We start from the raw sequence: 18017 nt of genomic DNA on the forward strand, positions 1-18017 counted from the left end.
TCTCAGTGGTGACAGATGACAGAACAAGGAGCAATGGTCTCAAGTTGCGGTAAGGGAGGTTTAGGTTGGATATTAGGAAAAAGTTTCTCGCTAGGAAAGTGGTGAAGCACTAGAACAGGTTACTCAGAGAGGTGGTGGAATCTCCATCCTTGGAGGTTTTTAAGGCCTGGCTTGACAGAGCCTTGGCTGGAATGATCTAGTTGGGGATGGTCCAGGAGGTTGGACTAGATGACCTCCTGAGGTCCTGTCCAACCTTAATTTTCTATGAATCTGTCCATGTTTTTGCTTTCCTTATCATTCTGTGAGAGTGTCAAGATTCTCTTGTTACTGTTGATTTTCCTGAGATAATCAGTAGTTTGAGGAGGCATTCTCCTGGTATCATACTGTGCAGTTTATATTCTGTCCATTCAGTGTCTATGATTTTTGAATGATAAAAGAGAAGTCATTAAAGCTAGTGAGGTTTTCAGTTAGTAAAAGGAAGAAGAGAAGCCTTGATATTCTTGACAAAAGGGGTGATCATGAGTTCTCTCTTTGTAGGATTTAAGTTTTCTGCTGAAAGTAATGGGATTGTCAGTTACTTGAGTGCCAAATAGAAGTGGGGAATTAGGGAAAGCCCTACTGCTCAGGCTTGTAGGTCCTATATTAGAAAGGAAAGGACTTTGGGTTGGTCAAGCCCATTGTCGTTGTTTGAATGAACTTTAGATTTAAAGGGAATTGATTAATTACTGTCTGAAGGAGAGATCTTGTGTGTTCTTACATGGGTTTCAAAGATCCCACTGTACTTCTGTAAAAGAAGTAGTGGTCTGACTCAGTACTTTTGGTTAAAATGCTGCACAAGCTCCTTCTTCTATTCAGCCCCTCCCCCTCCATCATTTTTGTGTATCATGCTTTTCCTTTGTTTGCTTGGCTAATGCCCCTCAGTAATGATTGTTCCTCAGTGGTGATGTTTTTGCAGTTCCTGAACTGTATTAGGACCCTTCAATATGAGAAGATGCTACTGAAATGTATTATTAAAAGGCAAGCTGCCTCTAATGAAATTATTTCCATTGCTTTTATGGTACCCTACTCTTAAATTTCTTTACATGCCTGTTTTAGCTTTTGAATGTCTAAAGGCTAATCTTATTGTGTTTTGATTTCCAGGGGTAAAGAAGCATGGATATCTTGTGTGCTTTCTCTGTGTGCAAATGTTTGTTGCTTTCTAAAAATTCAAATTATAATGCTAAAACTACAGACGTTCAGGAATATGTTTTCAGCTGTATACTGCACAGCAAGCTTTGCTACGGAGTTAAATTGCTTGCTCAATTTTATTAAGCCACTCTGTTTGTTTTCTGGTTATCCAGGGAGTTATTTGTGGTTGCTTAAAGTTGACTGCATGCTATAATGATACCATCATGTACAGTCAAATGCATTTAGGATGAGAGTTCTGTGCAGGAGTTTTATCACTGAAGACCTTGTAATGAGTAAATTAGTTTGAAGACTTTGCATCTGGCAGCTCACCAAGGCTTAGCAATTATACATGGAAACAAAATATATTTTCATTTAAAAAATAAAGGAAGATGATGTTGTGATATCAGTGAGTTTCTCAAACAGAATTTTATAAGGACAAAATCAATATCTATATCAGAAAATGAGCAATGATTACTTGTTTTTCATGCCTATGTTGTTAAAAAATAGAATGACACCATAGACTATTTTAATCCATGATCACATATAATATTGTAGAATTTCAATTTGAAGACCCTACTATGATTCCGGACCACAAAGGTATGGGGACATACGTATAGTAGTGATTCTGTCCTTGTTAGAAACATCCTGCTAGCCTCTAGGAATTCAGGGATAATGTTGCTAAAGGTACTGGAAGCTCAGAAATAGGTCCAAATACAGCAGGTTTGCTGCTGTACCCGTAAAGTACATCATGTGAGTTTTCTAATGTCCGCTTCCATGTCCTACGAATGTGTAGCGATCTGTGCCCCAGCCTTCTAGATCCTGGCACTTTTGGGCATACAGCATAGCATTTTTCTAGTGCTTAGTTCTGCTTGCAGCGTTGGAAGGGCCTCACAAAATCTTCCCCCTCCCTTCCCAACCTGATTTCCAGACAGTTCACTGAACTGGCTGACAGGGAACCAGGAGGCATGATGGCTCAGCTCCCAGACTCATGGATTCTCCAAAATCTGGGTTCTTGGTACCGAGATCCCCAGCTGGAAGGCTGTTTTTCTGGCAACCCCCCCCCCCCCCCCAGATGTAGAGCTCTGGGGAATTCCTTTTTTTTGCGTGAATTTTTAAAAAGATGGTTTTCGTGCTTGTTTAGAACTCTGGAAACTCAAAATTCTTTAGGAAACAGAATTGCTGATTTCTGTTCATATTTGAATTTGGAGTACCAAGCAACTGACCAAGGCTGGCAGACATTTTCAGAGGCACCTTTAAGGTGTGTATTTCAGTCATGCTGAAAATATACTCTTCATGCTCTTTTGCTATTTTACTTCCAATTATGAAATCTGCATTCCTTTAAGTGTATGAAACCACTTTTTTTAAATTCAAGAAGCTAGTTTTATAGCAAATTCTTTTCCAGAATTTTTTGACATCCATATTATGTGGTAATTAAATTTTATGATCCTAGCTGAATAATATTTTGATATAAGGCACTGTAAAGGGGATTTGAGATTATGCTGTTTGGCCAAAACAAAGGTAGTTCCTCTTTCTTCCCCCTCCTCTTTTTTCCACCTGCTTGCAGAAAGCTATATTTCTTCAGACAAGGCTCATAATTACCCTTCTGTGCCAGATTTGGGCCTCCAGGAACGGCCCATAGCATCTGTAAAGCTGGCAGCAAAATGGTATTTCCAGGCAGGCAGAGTGCTGCAGGGTAGAGAGCCAATCCATGGCTTTGTCTGAGCAGCTGAGAACTTCATCTGAGTAATACCATGGTGTACAGTAACACAGACCTGTGCCACGAGCAAGTAAAGCACTGAGCAAGTGTTAGGGCCAATATTTATAGACCACTACGTAGCAGGCCTGGAGAGAGAGAAAGACATGCAGAGGAGAGTGAAAGAGAAATCATTGGCAGAACTGAAGGCAATTCTTTTTAATATTTTTGTTTTTTAAATCAAACTCTTTTTTTCATCATCAGGTTAAATCTTCTCTTGGTGACTTGCAACAGTCTTGCTCCAAGCTATGAGAAAGGGGAAGCAACATTAAAACAAGAAGTTTGAAGGTAAGTAGTTATTCTAGTGTCACTTTTACCTCCGGAGTCCTTGCCTATTTTTTAGCCTGTGAGGGCAGTGCATCAATCAAACAAGTCCTTGGGTACATGTTCTGGCTAATAAATAGCGTTACCCATTGTTTAAGAACATTTTGTGGCAAATGGTAATTTTATGTACTATTATAGAGAAATATCATATTGATACTTCACTTAGCAACTTGCTTGAAAATATCAGTTTCTGTTGGGGATATTGTAATCTAAGTCTACTGTCATTTCAAAGCAGAAACTAGTAGTTTGGGAATGAGAATGCTACTTATGACTAATGTGTTATTTGCTAATTATTAAAGGATCAATTTGTCGCAGAATCTGGATGCTACGAGTTGCACCTTAAGGTGTACCAATATCATCCTGCGATCTTCCTTTTCTTGGACAAAAGCAAACTAAAAATGCTGGATAAGCCCCATTCAGTGACTGTTGTCTGCTGTTGTATGGACAGCAAAAATCACTGTCAAGGACGGCTATGCTACATACCTTGTGATGAACAAGATGGTAGCTAATAGGCTCAGAAATGTCACCAAAAATGCATATCCTTCAAGGAGGTTGAAAATCTACTGTTTGGGTGATGCTTAAACATCTAACACACACCCTTTTGCAAGATGTTCCTTGATAGTAGAAAGGAAATGAGGGATCATAACAACTATTATATACAAGGTGGGAGAAAGTTTGTCCTTCCGCTACTCTGGACAGGCAATTCTATACGGCATTTGAAAAATGAACTTTTTTCCCCATTACAAACAATATCTTACAAACAGTTTCCATCATGTGTACCATCTGCTGAATTCATTAGTTGTCATAGTTTGCATGTTTTAGGGGGGAGAATTTTAAAACCTGAGTTACCTAACTAAAAAGAGGACATTTCTATTGAAACTCATTCTTAAAGGCAAAAACATGTGCAATCTTTACAATTTAACCTGTAAGTTTACTGTGCTTAGCACAGAAAAGATTAATGTGTTGCTTAAAGAACATGGCATTTTCCTGAATAAAATTTATCAGTTGACAGCCCTGGAATTATTTCCTTAAGTTAAAAAAATATATGCTTTGGCACTATTTGAAAATTTTGGGGCTGGGTGGGAGGGTGGTTTGCAACTCCAGGAGGATTTAGATATATACACTGACTCAATGTTGAAAAAAGTATGTTCAAATAACTTTAAGGTTGAGGCTTTTAACAAATAAAGGAAATGCAGTGTTAGGATTCTGTAACTTGACCTGTTAACACCAACATTTTGCAACTGTAGGGAATGTAACATCAGCCACTGTCCACCGTGCTGAGACCTCCCAAACATTACACAATGAATTAAAGATGGAACAGCATCATTGAATATACATTTGCTTGTTCGGAAATTTGTTTTTTTAAGTTGCAATGCTAGTTTAAATTTTATGTTTCTTTAAAAATAAGTTGGAAGGGAGTGGAAATGAGAATGGGGAAAATAATAATGCCACCTCCTGCTTGAAGGAAAGCATGTTCAGGTAACAGTGAACTATAATGGTTTTCAAGAATTCTATTTAAGAAAGCAGGTTACAAGACAGTATGTTAGAGAGAAAGATATATAGTTAATAATCATTTGCTCTTATTTATACCAGATGCCATTGCCAGAGCATTCTGTATTTTGCACTTGTTGACATCACATGTGGTAGAAACATTAAGAGGCTGTATTGGAAAATCTAGCAGAGAAGGGAGGAATATACTTGTTTGAAAAAAAAAAAGCAATGAACAAAATGAAAAGTACCATATTTACTTGAATACAAAACAACCCTGAATGTAAGACAACCTCCCCCCTCCCCCAGTAATTAGATTTTACACATGGAAAGATTATATATATATTTTTAATAATTTTCTGTGTATGGCATCTAAATATTGGAGGATCATCTTAAATTCCCCTCCCCCCTCACAGTTGGTGGATGGAAAGGTGATGAAGGGGGCAGTAATGGGGCAGGCAGTGTGGAAGACAGTAGAGGGGGAATGTGGTAGGGTAGATAGGAGGCCAGTAATGGCAGAAATAGTGGGCGGTGATGGGGGGGCAAGTGGTAGAGGTTGGCAGTGGGCAGGGCAGTGAGAGGGGCAGGCAGGTTGCCCCCTGCAGCCTGATGCTGCCCTGTTTCCTGCTCCTCCTTCCCCCACAAGCTCCACACTGCAGTCTCAGGTCCCTGTCCCCCACTTCTTCCCATCTCCCAGATGCCACCAAGTCCTGCTGCTCTATCCTGGCTCTGTAGCAGCAATTGCGCAAAGCCAGCACCGCTCCTTTGGGGCCGTGGCACTGCTGGCTTTGCCAAGTCCCACTTCACTGACTTTGGACCACAGCCCGGGGCAAAGCAGCCTGCGTGGGGCCCTCCCTCCCTGTCCTCTAGCACAGTGACACCAGGGAGTGAAAGCCCTGGCAGACTTGACTCAGCAGGAGGGGCGGTGGCCCGAACAGGCAAGGACGTCTTTGAGATAACCGACATATTTGAGTAACCAGCACTCCCTGTTCCCCATGGATGCTGGATAACACAGCTTTTACTATATCATGTTAGCCAGTTGTTTTTTGGTTGCAGTCAGACAGAGCTGTCCTGGGCAGTGTGGAAGGGAGGACAACCTTAAGGTTACCTGTGACAACTAATATATCATCATTGTCAGCAATCCCTCAATTTGAGGATGATCTCTACTGCAGCTTATAGGGTCTCGAGGTGACTTGCGTCCAATCCTTGAGCCACAGATCCACCTGCAAAAGTTGCAGGTCATTCAACGGGGAGAGTAGGCTGCAGGTTAAGATTCCTCTCCTTTTCCTTGCTTTGCTTTCTCTTCTGTGCTTTAAGGGACAAGCCACTTTACCTCAAAACATGCTGCTGTTTGGTTGAGATTGTGGTACCATTGGAGTCATTTGGCAGCCAGCTCCTCCCTTCAAAATATGCTTGTAGCATTTCCTCTGGCCACTGCGAGAGTTCAGGCCATTGCTGAACCGGGAGTAATTACTTGTTTTGGGAGTCGAGAGCCAGGCATCCACACCCAGTCCAACTCAATATTGCTGTCATTGGCTTTACCAAGAATGCTGGCATTTGTGCAGGAAGAGTAGGTAGAGGAATAGGAATAGGAAGAGTCAGAAACTCTACGTGTGTAATGTGGTAGATGGGTTCTGCTTGGCTGTTCTCGTGCAAGAGTAGATTCTTACCTGACAGAGTCTCTCAGACAACTCTAAAAGGAGATTGCTTATTGAAATGGATGCAACAGGGTGGGGTCAATCAGGATTAAAGTTTGCTTCCCATGGTTTTACCAAATTGATGGCAATGGGAGGATGGGGAAAGGAAAGAACTTTTTTGTAATGGCTGTGTTCCCACATGCCTCTGCTGATCAGGGAATGAGCAGGAGAGTATAACATCTGCACATCACAATCTCCTCTTTTATACTTTTGAAGTAGACCCTCCTGCTCTCTGCTAATGCCGCATATATACTTATTTTATTGATAGAACTGTAGTATCCACTATAGGAAGTTTTGATGTGCTGTCATGGGCTGAGTCAGCATGCTCTGTTGCCTTCCCAACTCACCAAAACCCCATCTGGGGCTTTGGGTGGACTGCAAGAGAGTTTGGGAGCGTAATGGGTGGGTGAGGTCAATCTGCTCCCTGCCTGCTCTGCTTTGTGACGGTGTGTGGGGGGGGGGGGGGCGGGGGGGCTGCCTAGCACTGGGTCCCAGGAGCCAGTGGAGGATGAGAGAAGGGAGGGGGAAGTGGGAGGTGCATGCAGCAGAGCGTGATGAGCAGTCACCTACGGGTGAGCAGGTGGAAGCAGCCTGGAGGTGAAGCCCTGCATGCTGAGATAGGAGATGCCCAGCTGAAACTCCCCCCCTGCTTGGAGTACTGCAGCAGGGGCAGTACCAGGTGGAGGAGCCGGCTCTGGAGGTGAGGGGAGTAGAACAGCCCTGCCAGTCCAAGCCCCAGCCAGTATGCATAGCTTCTAGTGCGGCTGTTTGCAGTGCAGCTGCAGCTAGCCGGGTGCTGCTCTGCTTCTCTCACCTCCGGCAGGTGGGTGGAGGGGAAGACGCTTCAGCAAGACATCTCCCGCTGGAGGTGAGGGGAGCAGAGCAGGACCAGGAATAGCCCATCGGAAGCTGTGCATACTGGTCAGGGCCTTAGCCAGTGGGTGGGCCAGATCTGGTCAGTTGACAAGCCAGATCTTGCTTGTGGGCTGTATCCTGCCCCCTGCACTATAGCTGTGGCCCCAGAAAATGTGGGTGGTTGAGGGGGGGACCCACCACAGCCAGTTCATTATTTATCGACCATAAGCAGTTACTTACCATGATTCAAGTCCCCAACATCATGAGGCTGGCTGAAAAATCAAGGCACTCTACAAATAGTAAAGGCCCTTTTGTTTGTCTTCTGTCCTTTGAACACTTTCGGGTTTATGGTATCAAACTTTCCTCTCTAAAGATGAGGGTCAGAAACTTCATTTTGTGGAAATCTCAATTGTCATTAAAAATTGTCTGCAAGAGACTAAGATAAACTCCAAATACTATAAAACATAAAACTAATTCCTAAGAGTTGGTAACATCAGGAGTTGCAGTATTGCTTTACAATGCAGTTTTGAGGTGTATATCTAGGTTATCTTTGTTGCTGATGGAACATCAGGCCAAGTCTGATCTTCCATGCCTACTATTCAAGGAGTACACAGAGCTTTAGTACCTTTTCCCCCCAGGATTTTGCAAGTTATCTGTGTTGATTTTAATATATAAATTCACAGTTCAAGTTACTTCTATGATCCATCTGTGCTTTTCACTGTCATTCTGTATAGCCAGGTGATTGGGAAGAATTTGCAGTTCCACTGACACCATACACGTGCTGACAGTATCTAGTGGAAAAATACTTTTCTTCACAATAATTTTTATAAATATCCCAAATTTTAATCTGCTCCTGGGTATATGTTTAGGTCTGCCTGTGATTGTGACTCCAAGAAAATATTAAATATTGGCCATGCTTCAACAGCTTTTATAACTCAGTAGGTTAGACACTGCTGGGCTGTTTCTCATGTTTGTTTTGTTAAGGCAGATTTCTGATGTCAGAGGTTAGCCTTGTGGTTATTTACTGCCAATCTGGTGCTAAATGCAGATCCTCCTGGTAATTAACTGTGATTGCTGATAATTTTGTGCTTTGTTTTAATTGGCTTAAAATGACCCAAGCACACTAGAGCTCTTTTTCCAAGCATACTCAGAATTTGGGATTCAGTCAGACTGGATTGGATATTACTTTTAGTAGTATTTGTATTCCATTAGCACCCACAGGGTGCATCTACTCGAGATGCTTAACTGCGCATTAGTATAGTTTACTGCAAAATAAGCATGTTCATCTACACATGCACATTTACTACACGGTAAACTTCACTAATCCCGAGTAAATTTACTAACTTCAAATGCAAGTAGAAAATTTACTGAAGATTAGTAATGGCATTGGCTCTGTGACATGGAGCCAGTGTTGGGAGATAAGGGTCTCCCAGCACCAGCCCCAAGGTCACAGAGCCAGCAGTGGGAGATAAGGGTCTCCCAGTGCCATGAGTGTGGGGAGGGAGGGTGCAGGGACAGGCTGGGGAGTTTGTTCCCTGCTAAGCTCTGAACTCATGGAGCTGGGCGGGGAACAAGCCCCCAGGCCTGTTCCCCCACCCCAGCTCTGGGCTCATGGCATACAGGGTGGGGGCTGGGACCTGTCTTGGTCAGGGACAGGTCCCAGCCCTGTACCCCAATTGGGTGATCAAGGCTAGCACCCAGGGGGAGCACTGAGCTCTCCCTGGTGGCGGCAGAGGCCTGTTCCAGGGCTGCAGGGAACTTGGTGCAAAGCAGCAAATCTGCTCCTTAATCCCAGGATGCGTAGATGTCTGCCCAAAAACACTTACGCCAAAATAGTTTACACCAGAGTAAATTTAGGCCGGATCAAATGCATGTGCAGACGTGCCCACAGTGTAGTAGGCAGTGTATCAGCACAAATCAAGAAGCAGTCCCTGTCCCAAGGACCTAGAGTAAAATGAGGAAGTAGTATCTTAAGGGAAGAGGCGGAGGTAATTAGCTGGTTTAGTCTAAGGCCAGACAGGAGGCAGGGCAGGATGGCACCATAGGATAAAAACAGATGTTGCATTTGAGGCTATTCTGATTCATCCAAGTCAAAACCTTGGACAAAAGAAAAGCAGCACAGCCCCTTATACACATAGCTTGACCCTGGCAGTTAACTCTAATGAGCCATGATTGTTCCAGAAAAAGGGTTAGCATGTTTTATCTTGCATACTTTACAGATATTTAAAATGGAACAGTGGGCTTGTATGTCTATAGGATTCAAGAACAAAGGGCTTTGTCTTGTTTTTGGCCTTAGGATGAACTTATATGTTACACTTAGAGCATACCTTAATCTGTGGAATGTTACGCAGTGTTACAATGAGAACATGCTGTGAGCAGTCACGCATCAAACTTTAATACTGTGTCTTGCCTGCACAGCTCTGAGCTGTTGATTAAAGGTCTGGTAAGCAGAAGCATAGCTAGGAGCCAGGACTCCTGGGCTCTATCTTTGTTCTGGGTGGGTGTCCTGGGAATGGTGCATCCTAGGATGCTGGAGGACTGCAAAATGCTCATTTTATCTTTGTGGAGCAGACTGAAGTTAGGGTGTAGTTAAACCTTACAGTTAGCATGTGTTAATTTTAGTTGGTGTTAAAATTAGCACATGCTTTGAGCAGTTCCATGTTAAGGGTTAATAGTCCCTATAACATTCACTGCTCTAACCAGCTTTTAGGGGGCTGGCAAATGGGTGCGGCTAATAGTCAAGCTGGCTTTGTGCCTGCCTAGCTTACCTGCTTTCATGATCAGGGTAGGTGGCCCAGGTTTGTGTGTAGCTAAGGGCTGGTGGGCTCCCATCAGGCTTACCAGCCTCTACCTGCCTGCAGTCAGGGTCCCTGCTGCCACCTGTCCTTGCTGGTCTGGATTGACCCACTCTTGTCTCTGCTTCCCCCCCTCTGCCCCCAGACCTCCTCATCTGCCCTACCTCTGCCTCCATGGGGCTTGCCTCTGCCCTCCATATCCCCTGACTTACTTGTGGCTGCCAGTGCTGTCCCAGGGGAACAAGCAGGGAAGGGGAACCTGTCTGCCTGGCTACTGCTGTTCTCAGGGCTGAGCCCAGCCCAGGGAGGTATAGTGGAGGTGGCAGGCGAGCAGGTAGGTTCTCCTTCCTTGCTTGCTCCCTCAGGTCAGTGCCAGCAGCCACAGGTGAGCTGGAGGACATGGAGAGCCTGGATGAGCTCTGAAGTGTTCAGGGGAGCTCCAGAGGCTTGGAAGAGTGCAGAATGGGAGTAGAGGGGAGGAGGGATTCTTACCCTTAGGTGCTTCCCCACTGTCACTGTGGGAGAAGATATCACAGCTGGGAGCAGTGTCTCCTGGGACGATGGAGGGTCACTCCCAACTTGTTTTAGCCCTGTGGAACAGTCATACACATCTGGAACACAAGCTTCCCAAAACCAGTTAAAGTAAACCTATGATGGAAGATGGTCTTTAAGCCTCTGAGAGGGCCTTTTAACATGTGTGTTCCTGCCATAATGTGTGGACAGCCCTGCTTTAATGGCCATTAATGCATATTTAAGTTGCTGTGTAACAACACTTGTACCCTAACACAATTTGGATGGCATGGCCCAGAATTAACCCTTACCTGGAATATTGTATCTTGGAGACACTAGAGGGTATTTAGCATGAGTTAACAATCTTAAATGTGTAGGATGCTCACATTTTAGGTGCTCTTAATATGGTCTAAGTGCAACATGTAACTTTAGAAACTAACTGGTTCAGATTGGCATAAGCTTTTGTAGGCAGCAGCCTACTTCCTTCTGCCTTAAGATGTGAGAGGTAGATATTATTATTATTATTATTATTATTATTATTAATGATAATAATTTTACATTACATTATCTATTTTTACTGTTTTACATTCTGTTACTATTCAGCGTGGTCCTTTTGTGTTAATCACCCATAACACCTGCAGAAAAATAACATGCAGGTTCCTGTGGCTGTCATTTTTGAGAACCATCTCTAATAGATATTTAAGGATTTGTAAGAACTTGCAATTTGCCTTTCACCTAATAAATTGTTTTGCTTTTCTGCAAAATCAGGGTCAAAATAGGGAAAATGTCCCCTGAAAATAAGTTGGCTCATATATTTTCCTTATGTTTTTATGAAAGAAAAGTTTCAAGATGTAGATTGGAAAATAGTGCTGAGAATAATAACCAGGGGAGGAGAACTCCCACAGGGGAGTAGGTCCCACATATTCCAGGTGAGTTCATTAAATATTGGACTATAGAACCTCTTCCTCTCTCTGGGCTAATGAATATTTAAGTTTAATCATTTAAGCAAAGTGCCTGATTCAGAGCATGTTGTTATTTGTTGTGGGATGGCTTTCTAGATCTCTTTTCTCAAAAAGCTTTGAAAGGTGTTTGTTCCATTCCAACTCAGAATGGTATTTTTTGCCTTGACCTTTTGAAGGTTCTCTGGGATGAAAAAACTCATTCTGGGCCAACTGAACTGTCAAAGACTCTTTCCTTTTTCATATTTCATTTTAGCTTAAAACTATGTTATAGAGCAGAGAGGTGGTTACTTGTGTTGGTCTCTAAAGTGCCACCCTGTCCTACCTTTCGCCTGGCTTCAGACTAATTGGTTCAGGGGCATAAGCTTTTGTAGACAGCAGCCTACTTTGTGAGAACGCTCATGCCTTTCTGAGCCAGTAACTCTCTCAAGCCACATACAGGTGTTTGTTTTCTCTCGGAAGAGTCTTTGCTCGCCCCGGAGGAACGACAAGTACTGCATATAGATGCTCAGTATTTTTTCTCCAAAGCAAAAATGGCTGCTCCAGGAAAAAAAAATAACCTCAAAATAACCAGTATTAAAGTACTCCCATGAGAGTTTCTCCTGGATGAGAGACTGTTGATACATGTTCTCTTCTGAGAGAAACTACAGCAGTGCTTCAGCATCCCAGGCTGCTTTGCTTTCATTCCTCAGCCGTCGGGGAGATATGTGTCTCTCCTCTCTGGATTCTGCTTTTCCAGGTGAGCAGAGAACAGAACCACATTGTGCTGCAGGGAGACATAGGCAGCTTGGATCACCCAGTTAGCACTGCCCTGTGCACTGCTGCTATTTTGTCTCCAGGTACAGGGAGGGAGTCCACAGAGCATGTTGAAATGTGTGCACAGGGTCCCCCTGGCTGTGCAGCATCAGTGCTGCAAGCTCTTGGCTCTTCAGGGTTTCACTATTTGAATGTCTGTTCAGGCTTGAATGTGTATTTTAAGCATGGGGTACCATCCTGCTTAACCTTCTGCCCAATAGTCTCCCAGTAATTTAAATTCCAGTATTTTTCCATACATCTGTGTTTTATTTCACTTATAAATACATTTTAAGCAGCTCATGTGGTATGTAGTAACATTAAAACAATGTCATTTCTTTTACAAATCTGCCACATACATTTCAGTGCGGCCTACTTCCTGAGAAAGAGCTATCTATATACATGTGTCTGTTTCCATGTCTTCTACTTACATGTCTAATTTGAGAGTTCTTTAAAATCAGGCTCTTCTAGGTGGGAACAAATGGAGCACTCCCCCCTCCCCCCCCCCCCCCAAGAAAAAAAAGAAAGAAAAAAAGGCAGGAAGATCTCATATAGTTGCACATCACAGGAAGAAGAGCTTACCTTGTGGCCTTCAAAGCCCTGTTCCTGCGTGGTATACATTCCCAGCATGGCAAACCACTTCTCCTTTCTCCCTCCAAGACACTTTTTTACCCTATTCTGTTCCTTTGCTTCTGTGTTACCAGCTGGCCATTTATTCCAGAAGTGCTCTCCTCTTGCAAAGTTGCTAAGACCTGCTGAAGTAAAGCCCTGCTTCAGCATGTGCACTGGAGTTCTGGATTATAACTCATCTGCAAGTGTTCCTGAATGGATTTAGAAATTTCTGTAACTTGAATTAATACTAGAATTTTTTTTTAAATGTGTCAAATTTATGTTCAGATATCACCACAAACACTAATTAGAGTTATTTTTTTCAGGGAGAAAATAAATGGAAACTTTGCTTGGATTAAGCTGTAACAACAACATAACATTTGCAGCTACCACAAGAGGCTGTAAAGGCTGATTTAAACGTTACTTAGCATTCAGGCAGGTGTGCATTTAATGGAGTATGTGTTTGCAGAAAACTGTATGTGTGGGCACCAAGTTTCCTTGATTATTGATTGAACTTTATCGTTTTTACTGCACACAAAAAGTCCAGCCTTATTTGATTAAGCCTCATTCACTTAAGCAGTGCTTTTCCATCAGATCAGGAATGCACAGAATAACACATGCTCACTTATTAATGCTCTCTGGTTCTGAAATAATGTATGCATTGTCAAATATCCCATTGAGTTTTACTCTGTAGTACAGAATTCAAGTACTTAGAAGTTAAAAACACAAGTTTTAATTCTGTTTTGGAGAAATGTGAAGCTTTATCCTGTTGCTGATTTTGGTTTACCCTTTGTAGAGATTAAAAATTGCATTTGTCGAAAGTGTTTTCTAATATTTGGTCCTGTACCAGTGCTAAGTAGTACTGCTGGCCTGAGAAACCAATGCAAATATGACATAAAATTAAGTTCTCGTAAACCATATGAACCACCAGGATTACAGACAACTTGCTTTAATTCAAGCAATAGTGTTTGGGGAAGTGATGAGATCGCTGGTTGTCTGTTTGGAATTTAGTCATTAGTTTGGGATGATGTACCTTCTACCTGCTGATTTCTGCATGTGAATGGATTGGAAGGGAGAGGTTTATTCTGTAGCTGAAACATCTCTGATTCTTTAGAAATTAGCAAACCAGAGGAAGAGGGAGACAGATATCTTTGCATTCTAGATCATAAATTTGATGAAAGGCCTGCTGTTTGCCATGTTAAACTGGCACTCTAGAAAGCATTCCCTCAGCAGGGGACAAAATACAGTGATTCTTCTTAATCTTTAGCAGTTCAGGTTATGTTACTTGGCCCCACAGGCCATATGCTTGAAATCTTTCTCTTGAGGTCAGCATACCCTTTGCTTGGACTTTTCTGTGTGCCAGAGCACTGAAGCAGGACCTACTGTTTTTGTGGAAATTAAAATAAACCAAGGAATTGTAGTTATTTACTGTATTTCATGCTACCCCAGAAAGTTGAAATGTGATTTTTAATTAACAAGCACATTGTCCCAGTGCTTTGACTTGGAAAATTACATATCAGTTTGTGCACTGTTTAGCAGACTGTTCTTTTCTCTTAACCAACTATAAATAATACCCTTGCCCAGACATTTTTTAAATACTTTACTTCCAAAAAGTAAAGTAGTTATACGCATAGGTGGTATTAATTGCAAAGTTACAATACATGACAGGCAGCAATCAAAGAAGGTGATATCTTCTCTAAGTAAAAATAACTTCTTTTTCCATTGCAGCATCTCCTTAACTTCATCACTACAATAGTTTATCATTATCATTACATCTAGTAGCAGTTTTGTCTACTAAACTTGAATGTATCTCAGTGTTTATTGTCAGAACCGTGCTGCCAAATTGAGCTTGACAATAAGATGGGAAGGCTAGGGGAAGCAGGGTGACCTAGGACGCACAGTTCTGTTAAAATCATTCAGGGCTCTCGGAATACTTTTTCATTTTCAATGTATCAAATTACAAACTGTGCAACTCATTTTGTTAGCTAATTATTAATGTGGAACCTGAATTGTTGGGTGTGTAACCCTTTCTGTGGTTAGTATATGTAATTTTTTATATGTATGTAACTTTTTCTCTCTCCTAATATCACCTGGTAGTACCTAAGGACATGAAAATTTAAAAATTGGGTGCATTGATATTGATTTGATCCTTGCTATGGTAACTGAATACAAGTCAGTCTCCTGAGTGGGAGTAAGGTCATTCTAAATGCACCCTCTAGTGGTTAGTGAAAAATTTAAAATTTTATGTTCAGGATGTGTTGCCTCTCTGCCCTTTTTGCTTAATCTGAGACAAGTTGCTGAGTATTACAATCAAAATTGCTTTTAGGCCTCTAGTACTGAAGACTTATGCTCAAACTGAAATGTTCACTTAAGCTAGATTAGAATGAAGCAAAAGAATAACTTTATTCATTGTGTATGAGCTGGTATATAAACTATCATGCTAAAAGGTGTTAAGAAATTAGGAAGAAACAGGTTGCTGGATACAGCCTATTCTTTTTCTTATAAAATGTTAATGATATAGATGGGCTCTCAGGCCCATGTCCACCCAAGTGGGGATGTTTTTTCCCCTGGGGACAAGTGGCAGTGGCACACCTTGTGCCACTGCTACTTGTCCCTGGGCAGTGTCCATGCCACATGCAATCTGGCATACAACAGGTTACTTTGGATGGGGTGGGAGAGGCTGGGGCCAGCAGCTGTTGTGGCCCCAGCAGCCTCACCTGGGGGGGGGCCTGCAGCTGTGGTGCTCCTGCAGCTGGGAGCCTGGCCAGCAGCCAAAGCATTGCTCCAGCCAGCCAGGCTCTGGTTTTGGGTGGCACGTGCTGCCGCCACATGTGACACCTCACTTTTTTTAACATGGGCTTTTTTGACCCCAGGATCTCCCAGAGTTAACCTCCCCCTGCTCCACAATGCAAGGTAGCAGTGTGGGGAATGCCTGCATGTATTGTGAATGGCACTGCAGGCAGGTATGTGGTACCACATACTGCACATCTGCACTCATCTGGATGTGGCTTTAGGTGTCTGATTTGCTTTAGTCATAGCTCCTCTGAGTAACTTGCACTAATAACATAGGGGTTACTCACATGGTACAAAGTGCTCACCCCATTACTTTCTCTCTCTCACACTCACTGAACGTGTTGCATGTATATTGATCTGAGCCACTGCTGATTCAAGCATGGACCTAATTTAGTGTCTCTGCATCAATGAGACCCTAAACTGGCAGGATTATTCCCATGCAAAATGCTTCTGGGCTGCCTTGCCCTAAGCAGTTTCTAACACCAGTCTCCAGCTAGTGCTAATCTCAGCGATGTGCCGAGTGTTTACCATGTGCTTTCCCAGCTGTATGTCTTTGGGCCTTCCCTACTATGTTGCTTTGCTCTACTGTCTATTCTGTTGAATGTAATATGGCTGGTGTACAGAGCAGCAGGAGGAGAGTAAAGAGGAGTAAAGGACAGCAAAAAAGGTCCCAGCATAGTGTCGGAGGGTTGTTATTATTAAAACTTTATATTGCAATGAAATGGAAAATAATACTTATATACAAAATCCTTAATGAATTTTGAGGTTTAAAAAGTAAAATATTTCTTGATGAATACTATAAATAAGTAATATGCTAGGAGATAACTCTGATTCTTTAGCCTTACTCATTATATTAAGGTATCTGAGTGCTCTTTGTCTGTAGAAAGGCCATTGTTTTCCTCAAATACTTTTAGAAGTTTTAGGAAAGGAAATGGCATATCATCCTGCATGTAAAGGAAAGGGGCTGTTATTTGCATATGCATTTGTCTTTCTGGTACCTAACTAAGTTAGTGTAGGTATTGTAGCATGTGGGAATTCTTCTTAAAATACACTTAAATTTAGAAAAAGGACTGTCAAAATGTTATAATTTTTCTTCACTGATCCATGTGTTTCCAGGCTTTTGTCTATTTTCCTTAGTTCAAAAATAAATGTTGATGACTTTTTAGTCTTGATGGCTCTATAGCATGAGAAGCAAATGAGCTGGATTCTATTTTGGTTTGTTGATCATCAACACAGTTGCTAATTAAATTCTAACTTTGAGTCAGAAAGAGCTCAGCTTGACGTCAGGTCAGATTTCAGGTGGAGTTTGTAGAGCAGGCAGTTAAAGAACAACTTTTTTTTAAACTTGTAAAGTAAGAAAATTTACTCAAGTCCTTCAACGGCAAATATTAAATTTCATTATGTCATTTTTGCCAAGCCACATTTCAGAGTATATTTGCACTTTCAGGGATCATTCCTTTGCTGCTGTTGCTTTCTGAACACGTGTGCCAATCAAGAGATTTAATTCTTTTCCATCTTCAGATATTTAAAAGTTATTTAATGTCTATCGCTTAAATAGTATTTTTAATCTTCAAAGCACCTTCTTAATGTTTCTGTGAGGCAGGGAAATAGTAGTATGTCCATTTTGGGATAGAAGGGATTCATTAACATGGTAAAGGGCACAAAGTCTGTTTCACCTGGGACCAGAAAGGTATTTTTAGCTACGTAATTAAATTTCATTTCTTACCATATGAATGACTGGAAATCATAAAAAAAGTTTAATCACAAAGTGATTACAATGTAATACTTCCTTTCTTGTAAAGTGTGTCTTACTCTGATTGTACATCAGAGGAGTGATTGCCTGTCAGTTTTTTGCTCAAGTTTCCAGATAACGTCCATTGTGCTTTTATTAGAAATGTCTTTTGAGAGGCTCTACAAACTATTTACAAATATAAATTACTGTCCATGTAAGGATAGTCTTTCATTTTGGAGGCTTCTGCTCAGCTCGTTGCAAAACAGAGTCCAGTGTTCTTTGTTCAGTCCTGATCAGTCACAAAATCTATGACATGCTTCACCTAATGTTTGTGAGCCCATTGGAGTCAGTGGTAAAGATAGGTTACAATCAGGCCTATTACAATCACAAGATAGTGGTTATAACTGTGGTGTAATGACATGGTTCTGTGACGTAAAGCTTGTACAAATCTGTCCTACTGATGACTGATTTGGTAGCAGTCCCACTGGTAGCAGGCTTATTTTTGTCAAGACTGCTAGTTCATTAAACAACTGTATTGCTTAC

The 18017-nt window shown here is 41.9% G+C and overlaps 1 protein-coding gene across 8 annotated transcripts in view; it reads left to right on the plus strand.

Annotated features, from left to right (window-relative positions):
* BMPR1B (bone morphogenetic protein receptor type 1B) overlaps positions 1 to 18017 on the plus strand; it is a 495158-nt gene that overhangs the window by 246063 nt on the left and 231078 nt on the right. For 7 of the 8 annotated variants that reach the window (XM_090037100.1, XM_090037099.1, XM_090037098.1 and 4 more), the window contains one exon: positions 3125 to 3208. The exons of the other annotated variant lie outside the window; for it this stretch is intronic. The gene's annotated coding sequence lies outside the window, so the exon portion shown is untranslated. The remainder of the gene's footprint in view (positions 1 to 3124; positions 3209 to 18017) is intronic. 8 annotated transcript variants of the gene reach the window in all.

Source organism: Crocodylus siamensis, chromosome 2, assembly GCF_052110815.1.
Source record: "Crocodylus siamensis isolate JL-2025a chromosome 2, ASM5211081v1, whole genome shotgun sequence".
Taxonomy (NCBI): domain Eukaryota; kingdom Metazoa; phylum Chordata; order Crocodylia; family Crocodylidae; genus Crocodylus; species Crocodylus siamensis.